Below are 14,073 nucleotides of genomic sequence, written 5' to 3'. Positions count from 1 at the left end.
GCTATCTGTAGGAACATGGAAATATCTACACCACTATCTCTATAAATATGGAAATATCTTCACCACTATCTGTAAAACAGGGAAATATCTACACCGCTATCTCTATAAACATGGAAATATCTACACCAGCATCTCTATAAACATGGAAATATCTAAACTGGTATCTGTATGAACTCGGAAATATCTACAATGCTATATCTATAAAGTTGGATATATCTACACCGCCATCTGTATAAACATGGAAATATCTACACCGCTATCTGTATAAAGATGGAAATATCTACACCGTCATCTGAATAAACATGGGAATATCTACACTGCCATCTGTATGAACATGGAAGTATCTACTCCGCCATCTGTATGAACATGGAAGTATCTACACCGCCATTCGTATGAACACGCAAATATCTTCACTGCCATCTGTATGGACATGGAAAATCTACACCGCTATCTGTATGAACATGGAAATATATACACCCCTATCTCTATAAAGATGGAAATATCTACACCGCTATCTGTATAAAGAGGGAAATACCTACACCACCATCTGTACGAACTTTCAAATATCTTCACTGCCATCTGTATAAACGAGGAAATACCTACACAGCCATCTCTATGAACATGGAAATATCTTCACCGCCATCTGTATGAACATGGAAATATCTACACCGTCATCTGTAGGAACATGGAAATATCTAAACCACCATCTGTATAAACATGCAAATGTCTACACCGCCATCTGTATGAACATGGAAATATCTACACAGCTATCTGTAGGAACATGGAAATATCTACACCACTATCTCTATAAATATGGAAATATCTACACTGCTATCTATAAAACAGGAAAATATCTACACCGCTATCTCTATAAACATGGAAATATCTACACCGCTATGTGTATAAACATGGAAATGTCTACACCGCTATCTGTACCAACATAGAAATATCTACAATGCTATCTCTATAAACATGGAAGTATCTACACCGCTATCTCTGTAAAGATTGAAATATTTACACCGCTATGAGTATAAACAAGGATATATCTTTACCGCAATGTGTATAAACATGGAAATATCAGCAGCGCCATCCGTATAAACATGGAAATATCTACTCCGCCATCTCTATAAACATGAAAATATCTACACTGCCATCTGTATGACCGTGGAAATATCTACACTGCCATCTGTATGAACATGGAAATATCTACACCGCTATCTGTATGAACGTGGAAATATCTACACCGCCATCTCTATAACCATGGAAATATCTACACTGCCATCTGTATGAATGTGGAAATATCTACACCGCCATCTGTATGAACATGGAATTATCTACACCGCCATCTGTATGAACGTGGAAATAAGTACACCGCCATCTGTATGAACCTGGAAATATCTTCGCCGCCATCTGTATGAACGTGGAAATATCTTCACCGCCATCTCTATGAAAGTGGAAATATCTACACTGCCATCTGTTTGAACATGGAAATAGCTACACCGCTATCTCTATGAAGATGGAAATATCTTCACCGCAATCTATATGAACGTGTAAATATCTACACCGCCATATGTATAAACATGGAAATATCCACACCACCATCTCTATGAACATGGAAGTATCTACACCGCCATCTGTATAAACGTGGAAATATCTACACCGCCGTCTGTATAAACATGGAAATATCTACACAGCCATCTCTATAAACATGGAAATATCTACACCACTATATGTATAAACATGGAAATATCTACACCGCTACCTCTAGAAACATGGAAATAGCTTCACCACTATCTCTACAAATATGGAAATATCTACACCGCTATCTCTATAAACATGGAAATATCTGCAACGCTATCTGTGTAAACGTGGAAATGTCTACACTGCTATCTGTGTAAACACCTAAATATCTACAACGCTATCTGTATAAAGATGCAAATATCTACACCACCATCTTTATATACATGGATATATCTACACCGCCATCTGTATAAACGGGGAAATATCTACTCCGCCATCTCTATAAACATGGAAATAACTACACCGCCAACTGTATGAACATTTAAATGTGTACATCGCCATCTGTATAAAGATGGAAATATCTACACCGCTATCTGAATGAACAGGGAATTATCTACACCGCTATCTATATCAACATGGGAATATCTGCACTGCTATCTCTATAAACATGGAAATATCTACACCGCCATCTCTATAAACATGGAAATATCTAAACTGGCATCTGTATGAACATGGAAATATCTACAAAGCTATATCTATAAAGATGGAAATATCTACACCGCGATCTGTATAAACATGAAAATATCTACATCGCTATCTGTATAAAGATGGAAATATCTACAATGCCATCTGAATAAACATGGGAATATCTACAGTGCCATCTATATAAACATGGAAATATCTACACCAGCAACTCTATAAACATGGAAATACCTTCACCGACGTCTGTATGAACGTGAAAATATCTACACTGCCATGTCTATAAACATGGAAATACCTACACCGTCATCTCTATAAACGTGGAAATATCTAAACCACCATGTGTTTGAACGTGGACATATCTACACCACTATCTCTATAAAGATGGAAATATCTACACCGACATCTGTATAAACATGGAAATATCTACACCGCCATCATTATAAACATGCAAATATCTACACGATCTGTATAAAGATGGAAATAGCTACACCACTATCTGTATAAACATGGAAATATCTACAACTCTATCGGTATTAACATGGAAATATCTACACCGCTATCTGTATACACCTGGAAATATTTACACCGCTATCTGTATACACATTGAAATATCTACACCGCTATCTGTATACACATGGAAATATCTTCACCGCTATCTGTATAAACATGGAAATATCTAAACTGCTATCTGTATAACCATGGAAATATCTACACCGCAATCTGTATGAACATGGAAATATGTACACCGCTATCTGTATAAACATGGAAGTACCTACACTGCTATCTGTATAAACATGGAAATATCTACACCGCCATCTGTATGAACACGGAAATATCTACACAGCCATCTGTATAAACATGCCAATATCTTCACCACCATCTGTATGAACATTTAAATATCTACACCGCTATCTCTGTAAAGATGAAATATCTACAACACCAACTCTATAAACATGGAAATACCTACACAGCCAACTGTATGAACATGAAAATATCTACACCGCCATCTCTATAAACATGGAAATAACTACGCCGTCATCTCTATAAACGTGGAAATATCTAAACCGCCATCTGTTTGAACATGGAAATATCTACACCGCTATCTCTATAAAGATGGAAATATCTACACCGCCATCTGTATTAACATGGAAATAACTACACCGCCATCTGTATGAACATGGAAATATCTACACAGCCATCTGTATAAACATGCCAATATCTTCACCACCATCTGTATGAACATTTAAATATCTACACCGCTATCTCTGTAAAGATGAAATATCTACAACACCAACTCTATAAACATGGAAATACCTACACAGCCAACTGTATGAACATGAAAATATCTACACCGCCATCTCTATAAACATGGAAATAACTACGCCGTCATCTCTATAAACGTGGAAATATCTAAACCGCCATCTGTTTAAACATGGAAATATCTACACTGCTATCTCTATAAAGATGGAAATATCTACACCACCATCTGTATGAACATGGAAATAACTACACCGCCATCTGTATGAACATGGAAATATCTACACCACCATCTCCATGAACAAGGAAATATCTAACCAGCCATCTGTGTGAACATGGAAATATCAACACCGCTGTCTGTATGAACAAGGAAATATCTACACTGCTATCTGAACATGGAAATATCTACACCGCTATTGGTATGAACATGGAAATAACTACACCGCTATCTGTATGAACATGGAAATATCTACACCGCCATCTCTATGAACATGTAAATATCTACACCGCCATCTGTATGAACATGGAAATATCTCCATCGCCATCTGTATGAACATGGAAATATCTTCACCGCCATCTCTATGAAAGTGGAAATATCTACACTGCCATCTGTTTGAACATGGAAATAGCTACACCGCTATCTCTATGAAGATGGAAATATCTTCACCGCAATCTATATGAACATGGAAATATCTACACCGCCATATGTATAAACATGGAAATATCTACACCGCCATATGTATAAACATGGAAATATCCACACCACCATCTCTATGAACATGGAAGTATCTACACCGCCATCTGTATAAACGTGGAAATATCTACACCGCCGTCTGTATAAACATGGAAATATCTACACAGCCATCTCTATAAACATGGAAATATCTACACCACTATATGTATAAACATGGAAATATCTACACCGCTACCTCTAGAAACATGGAAATAGCTTCACCACTATCTGTACAAATATGGAAATATCTACACCGCTATCTCTATAAACATGGAAATATCTGCAACGCTATCTGTGTAAACGTGGAAATGTCTACACTGCTATCTGTGTAAACACCTAAATATCTACAACGCTATCTGTATAAAGATGCAAATATCTACACCACCATCTTTATATACATGGATATATCTACACCGCCATCTGTATAAACGGGGAAATATCTTCTCCGCCATCTCTATAAACATGGAAATATCTACACCGCCAACTGTATGAACATTTAAATGTGTACATCGCCATCTGTATAAAGATGGAAATATCTACACCGCTATCTGAATGAACAGGGAATTATATACACCGCTATCTATATCAACATGGGAATATCTGCACTGCTATCTCTATAAACATGGAAATATCTACACCGCCATCTCTATAAACATGGAAATATCTAAACGGGCATCTGTATGAACATGGAAATATCTACAAAGCTATATCTATAAAGATGGAAATATCTACACCGTGATCTGTATAAACATGAAAATATCTACACCGCTATCTGTATAAAGATGGAAATATCTACACCGTCATCTGAATAAACATGGAAATATCTACACCGCCATCTGTATGAACATGGAATTATCTACACCGCCAACTGTATGAACGTGGAAATATCTACACCGCCATCTGTATGAACCTGGAAATATCTTCGCCGCCATCTGTATGAACGTGGAAATATCTTCACCGCCATCTCTATGAAAGTGGAAATATCTACACTGCCATCTGTTTGAACATGGAAATAGCTACACCACTATCTCTATAAAGATGGAAATATCTACACCGACATCTGTATAAATATGGAAATATCTACACCGCCATCATTATAAACATGCAAATATCTACACGATCTGTATAAAGATGGAAATAGCTACACCACTATCTGAATAAACATGGAAATATCTACAACTCTATCGGTATTAACATGGAAATATCTACACCGCTATCTGTATACACATTGAAATATCTACACCACTATCTGTATACACATGGAAATATCTTCACCGCTATCTGTATAAACATGGAAATATCTAAACTGCTATCTGTATAACCATGGAAATATCTACACCGCTATCTGTATGAACATGGAAATATGTACACCGCTATCTGTATAAACATGGAAGTACCTACACTGCTATCTGTATAAACATGGAAATATCTACACCGCTATCTGTATAAACATGGAAATATCAGCACCGCTAACTGTATGAACATGGAAATATCTAAACCGCTATCTGTATGAACATGTAAATATCAACACCGCTATCTGTATAAACATGGAAATATCTACACCGCCCTCTGTATGAACATGGAAATATCCACACCGCCATCTATATGAACATGGAAATATCTACACCACCATCTGTAGGAACATGGAAATATCTACACAGCCATCTGTATAAACATTCAAATATCTACACCTCCATCTGTATGAACATGGAAATATCTACACCACTATCTCTATAAACATGGAAATATCTACACCAGCAACTCTATAAACATGGAAATACCTACACCGCCATCTGTATGAACACGAAAATATCTAAACCGCCATCTCTATACACGTGGAAATATCTACACCGTCATCTCTACAAACATGGAAATATCTAAACAACCATGTGTTTGAAGATGGTAATATTTATACCACTATCTTTATAAAGATGGAAATATCTACATCACCTCTGTATAAACATGGAAATATCTACACCGCCATCTTTACAAACACGCAAATATCTACACCATCTGTATAAAGATGGAAATAGCTACACCGCTATCTGTATAAACATGGAAATATCTACACCGTCATCTCTATAAACATGGAAATATCTACACGGCCATCTCTAAAAACATGGAAATATCTACACCTCCATCTCTATAAACATGGAAATATCTACACCGCCATCTGTATGAACATGCAAATATCTACACCACCGTCCCTATAAACGTGGAAATATCTACACTGCCATCTGTATGAACATGTAAATAACTTCACCGCCATCTGTATGAACATGGAAATATCTACACCGCCATCTGTATGAACATGCAAATATCTACACCGCTAACTATATGAAAATGGAAATATCTACACCGCTATCTGTATGAACATGGAAATATCTACACCGCTATCTGTATGTACATGCAGATATCTACACTGCTATCTGTATATCAATGGAAATATCTACACTGCTATCTCTATAAACATGGAAATAACTACACCGCCATTTCTATGAACATGGAAATACCTACACCGCCATTTGTATGAACATGGAAATATCTACACCGCCATCTGTATGAACATGGAAATATCTTCACCGCCATCTGCATGAACATGGATATATCTACACCGCCATCTCCATGAACATGGAAATATCTACACCGCCATCTGTATGAACATGGAAATATCTACACTGCCATATCTATAAACATGGAAATATCTACACTGCGATCTCTATAAACAGGGAAATATCTATACCGCTATCTATATAAACATGGAAATATCTACATCGCCGTCTCTATAAACATTGAAATATCTACACCGCTATCTCTATAAACTTGGAAATATCTACACCACTATGTGTATCAACATGGAAATATCTACACTGCAATCTGTGTAAACATGGAAATATCTAAACCGCCCTCTGTATAAACATGGAAATATCTAAACCGCCATCCGTATGAACATGGAAATATCTACACCGCCATCACTATGAACATGGAAATATCTACACCGCCATCTCTATGAACATAGAAATATCTACACCGCCATATGTATGAACATGTAAATATCTTCACCGCCATCTGTACGAACATGGAAATATCTACACTGCCATCTATATGTACATGGAAATACCTACACCGCTAACTGTATGAACATGCAAATATCTACACCGCTATCTGTAGGAACATGGGAATTTCTGTACCGCTATCTGTATGAACATGGAAATATCTACACCGCTATCTGTATGAAAATAGAAATATCTACACAGCTATCTGTATATAAATGGAAATATCTACACTGCTATCTCTATAAACATGGAAATAACTACACCGCTATCTCTATAAACATGGAAATAACTACACCGCCATCTGTATGAACATGGAAATATCTACACCGCTATCTTTATAAACATTTAAATATCTACACTGCTATGTGTATACACATGGAAATATCTACACCGCTATCTGTATAAACATGGAAATATCTCCACGGCCATCTGTATGAACATGGAAATATCTACACCGCTATCTGTATGAACATGTAAACATCAACACCGCTATCTGTATGAACATGGAAACATCTACACCGCCGTCTGTATGAACATGGAAATACCCACACCGCCATCTGTATGAACATGGAAATATCTACACCGCCATCTGAATGAACATGGAAATATCTACACAGCCATCTGTATGAACATGGAAATATCTACACCAACATCCATATGAACATGGAAACATCTACACCGCCATCTGTATGAACATGGAAATATCTACACCACCATCTCTATGAACATAGAAATATCTACACTGCCATCTGTATGAACATGTAAATACCTTCACCGCCATCTGTATGAACATGGAAATATCTACACTGCCATCTGTATGAACATGGAAACATCTAAACCGCTAACTGTATGAACATGGAAATATCTACACCGCTATCTGTATGAACATGGAAATATCTACACCGCTATCTGTATGTACATGCAAATATCTACACTGCTATGTGTATATCAATGGAAATATCTACACTGCTATCTCTATAAACATGGAAATAACTACACAACCATTTCTATGAACATGGAAATATCTACACCGCCATTTGTATGAACATGGAAATATCTACACTGCCATATCTATAAACACGGAAATATCTACACTGAGATCTGTATAAACATGGAAATATCTATACCGCTATCTATATAAACATAGAAATATCTACAACGCTGTCTCTATAAACAGAGAAACATCTACACTGCTATCTCTATAAACTTGGAAATATCTACACCGCTATGTGTATCAACATGGAAATATCTACACCGCAATCTGTGTAAACATGGAAATATCTAAACCGCCCTCTGAATTAACATGGAAATATCTACACCGCCATCCGTATGAACATGGAAATATCTACACCACCATCTCTATGAACATGGAAATACCTACACCGCCATCTCTATGAACATAGAAATATCTACACCGCCACATATATGAACATGTAAATATCTTCACCGCCATCTGTACGAACATGGAAATATCTACACCGCCATCTGTATGAACATGGAAATATCTACACCGCTAACTGTATGAACATGGAAATATCTACACTGCTATCTGTATGAACATGCAAATATCTACACCACTATCTGTAGGAAGATGGAAATTTCTGTACCGCTATCTGTATGAACATGGAAATAACTACACCGCTAACTGTATGAACATGGAAATATCTACAACGCCATCTGTATGAACATGGAAATATCTACACCGCTAACTGTATGAACATGGAAATATCTACAACGCCATCTGTATGAACATGGAAATATCTACACCGCTATCTGTATGAACATGGAAATATCTACACCGCTATCTGTTTGAACATTTAAATATCTAAACCGATATCAGCATGAAAATGGAAATATCTACACAGCTATCTGCATATACATGGAAATATCTACAGAGCTATCTCTTTACACATGGAAATAACTACACTGCTATCTGTATGAACATGGAAATATCTACACCGCCATCTGTATGAACATGGAAATATCTGCACCGCCATCTGTATGAACATATAAATATCTTCACCGCCATCTGTATTAAGATGGAGATATCTACACCGCTATTTGTAAAAACATGGAAATATCTACACCGCTATCTGTATAAACATGGAAATATCTACACTGCTATCTGTATAAACATGGAAATATCTACACCGCTACCTGTATAAACATGGAAATATCAGCACCGCTATCTGTAAGAACATGGAAATATCAGCCCTTCTATCTGTATGAACATGGAAATATCTACACCGGTATCTCTATGAACATGGAAATATCTACACCGCTATCTGTTTGAACATGGAAATATCTAAACCGCTATCTGCATGAAAATGGAAATATCTACACAGCTATCTGCATATACATGGAAATATCTACACAGCTATCTCTTTACAAATGGAAATAACTACACCGCTATCTGTATGAACATGGAAATATCTTCACCGCCATCTGTATGAACATGGATATATCTACACAGCCATCTGGATGAACATGGAAATATCTACACCGCTATCTGTATGAACATGGAAATATCTACAACGCCATCTGTATGAACATGGAAATATCTACACCGCTATCTGTATGAACATGGAAATATCTACACAGCTATCTGTATGAACATGGGAATATCTACATCACTTTCTGAATGAACATGGAAATATCTACACTGCTATCTGTATGAACATGGAAATATCTACACCTCTATCTGTATGAACACGGAAATATCTACACCACTATCTGTATATAAATGGAAATATCTACACTGCTATCTCTATAAACATGCAAATAACTACACCGCCATCTCTATAAACATGGAAATAACAACACCGCCATCTCTATGAACATGGAAATATCTACAACGCCATTTGTATGAACATGGACAAATCTACAGCGCCGTCTGTATGAACTTGGAAATATCTTCACCGCCATCTGCATGAACATGGAAATATCTACACCGCCATCAGGATGAACAGCGAAATATCTACACCGCCACCTATATGAACATGGAAATATCTACACCGCTACCTGTATGAACTTGGAAATATCTACACCGCTATCTGTATGAACATGGAAATATCTACACCGGTATCTGTATGAACATGGAAATATCAACACCGCTATCTGTATGAACATGGAAATATCTACACAGCTAACTGCATATACATGGAAATATCTACACAGCTTTCTCTATATACAAGGAAATAACTACACCGCTATCTCTATAAACATGGAAATATCTACACTGCCCTTTGTATGAACATGGAAATATCTACACTGCCATCTGTAGGAACATGGAAATATCTACAACGCCATCTGTATTAAGATGGAAATATCTACACCACTATCTGTATAAACATGGAAATATCTACACCGCTATCTCTATAAACATGGAAATATCTACACCGCTGTCTGTATAAACTTGGAAATATCTACAACGCCATCTGTACTAAGATGGAAATATCCACACCGCTATCTGTATAAACATAGAAATATCTACACCACTATCTGTATAAACATGGAAATATCCACACCGCTATATGTATAAACATGGAAATATCCACACCGCTATCTGTATAAACATGGAAACACCAGCACCGCTATCTGTATAAACATGGAAATATCTACACCGCTCTCTGTATAATCATTGAAATATTCACACCGGTATCTGTGTAAACATGGAAATAACTTCACCGCTATCTGTATAAACATGGAAATAACTACACCACTATCTCTATAAACATGTAAATATCTACAACGCTATCTGTGTAAACATGGAAAGGTCTACACCACTATTTGTGTAAACATGGAAATATCTACACCACTTTCTGTATAAACATGGAAATATCTACACCGCCATCTGTATGAACATGTAAATATGTACACCGCCATATCTATGAACATGGAAATATCTACACCGCTAACTGTATGAACATGGAAATATCTACACCCCTATCTGTATGAACATGGAAATAGCTACACCGCTATCTGTATGAACATGGAAATATCTACACCGCTATCTGTACGAACATGGAAATATCTACACCGCTATCTATATGAACATGGAAATATCTACACCGCTATCTGTATATAAATGGAAATATCTACACTGCTATCTCTATAAACATGCAAATATCTACACCGCCATCTCTATAAACATGGATATAACTACACCGCAATCTCTATGAACATGGAAATATCCACACCGCCATTTGTATGAACATGGAAATATCTACACCGCCATCTATATGAACATGTAAATATCTACACCGCCATTTGTATGAACATGGATATATCTGCATAGCTATCTGTATATACATGGAAAACTCTACACTGCTATCTCTATAAACATGGAAATAACTACACCGCTATCTCTATAAAACTGGAAATATATACAGCGCCATCTGTATGAACATGGAAATATCTTCAGCGCCATCGGTATAAACTTGGAAATATCTACACCGCCATCAGTATAAACATGGAAATATCTGCACCGCCATCTGTATGAACATGGAAATATCTACACCACTGTCTGTATGAACATGCAAATATCTACACCGCTATCTGTATATCAATGGAAATATCTACACTACCGTCTCTATAAACATGGAAATAACTACACTGCTATCTGTATACACATTGAAATATCTACACCCCCATCTCTATGAACATGGAAATATCTACACCGCTATCTGTATGAACATGGAAATATCTACACAGCTATCTGTATATACATGGAAATATCTCACCGCTATCTGTATGAACATGTAAATATGTACATCACTATCTGTATGAATATGGAAATATCTACACCGCTATCTGTATGAACATGCAAATATCTGCACCGCTATCTGTATATCAATGGAAATAGCTACACCGCTATCTCTATAAACATGGAAATAACTACACTGCTATCTGTATAAACATGGAAATATCTACACCGCCATCTGTATGGACATGGAAATATCTACACAGCTTTCTCTATAAACAAGGAATTAACTACACCGCTATCTCTATTAACATGGAAATATCTACACTGCCATCTGTATAAATATGGAAATATCTATACCGCTATCTGTATAAACATGGAAATATCTACAACGCTGTCTCTATAAACATGTAAATATCTACACCGCTATCTCTATGAACATGGAAATATCTAAACCGCTATCTGTATGAACATGGAAATATCTACACCTCTATCTGTATTAACATGGAAATATCTCACCGCTATCTGTATGAACATGGAAATATGTAAACCGCTATCTGTATGAATATGGAAATATGTACACCGCAATGTGTATGAACATGCAAATACCTACACCGCTATCTGTATATCAATGGAAATATCTACACCGCTATTTCTATAAACCTGGAAATAACTACACTGCTATCTGTATAAACTTGGAAATATCTACACCACTATCTGTATGAACATGGAAATATCTACACTGCTAACTGTATGAACATGGAAATATCTACACCGCTATCTGTATGAACATGGAAATATCTACACCGCTATCTGCATGAACATGGAAATATCTACACCGCTATCTGCATGAACATGGAAATATCTACACTGCCATCTCTATAAACATGGAAATATCTACACCGCCATCTGTATAAACATGGAAATATCTATACCGCTATCTGAATAAACATGGAAATGTCTACCACACTGTCTCTATAAACATGTAAATATCTACCCTGCTATCTCTATAAACTTGGAAATGTCTACACCGCTATGTATATCAACATGGAAATATCTACACCGCCATCTGTGTAAACATGGAAATATCTACACCGCCCTCTGTATAAACATTGAAATATCTACACCGCCATCTCTATAAACATGGAAATATCTACACCGCCATCTCTATGAACATGGAAATATCTACACTGATAGCTGAATGAACATGGAATTATCTACACCGCTATCTGTATGAATATGGAAATATCTACACCGCTATCTGTATGAACATGGAAATATCTACACCGCTATCTGTATGAACATGCAAATATCTACACCGCTCTCCGTATAATCATTGAAATATCCACACCGCTATCTGTGTAAACATGGAAATAACTTCACCGCTATCTGTATAAACATGGAAATAACCACACCACTATCTCTATAAACATGTTAATATCTACAACGCTATCTGTTTAAACATGGAAAGGTCTACACCACTATCTGTGTAAACATGGAAATATCTACACCGCTTTCTGTATAAACATGGAAATATCTACACCGCCATCTCTATAAATATAGAAATATCTACACCGCTATCTGTATGAACATGGAAATATCTACACCGCTATCTGAATGAACATGGAAATATCTACACCGCTACCAGTATGAACATGGAAATATCCACACTGCTATCTGTATGAACATGGAAATATCTACATCGCTATCTGTATGAACATGGAAATATCTGGATAGCTATCTGTATATACATGGAAAACTCTACACTGCTATCTCTATAAACATGGAAATAACTACACCGCTATCTCTATAAAACTGGAAATATATACAGTGCCATCTGTATGAACATGGGAATATCTTCTGCGCCATCCGTATAAACATGGAAATATCTACACCGCCATCAGTATTAAGATGCAAATATCCACACCGCTATCTGTAGAAACATGGAAATATCTACAACGATATCTGTATAAACATGGAAATATCTACACCACTATCTGTATAAACATGGAAATAACTAGACTGCTATCTCTATTAACACGGAAATATCTACAGCGCTATGAATATCAACATGGAAATGTCTACACCGCTATCTGTGTAAA

The sequence above is a fragment of the Gorilla gorilla genome, chromosome 17, assembly GCF_029281585.2.
Source record: "Gorilla gorilla gorilla isolate KB3781 chromosome 17, NHGRI_mGorGor1-v2.1_pri, whole genome shotgun sequence".
In the NCBI taxonomy this organism is placed as follows: Eukaryota; Metazoa; Chordata; class Mammalia; order Primates; family Hominidae; genus Gorilla; species Gorilla gorilla.
Note: the sequence above shows the minus strand (reverse complement) of the source record.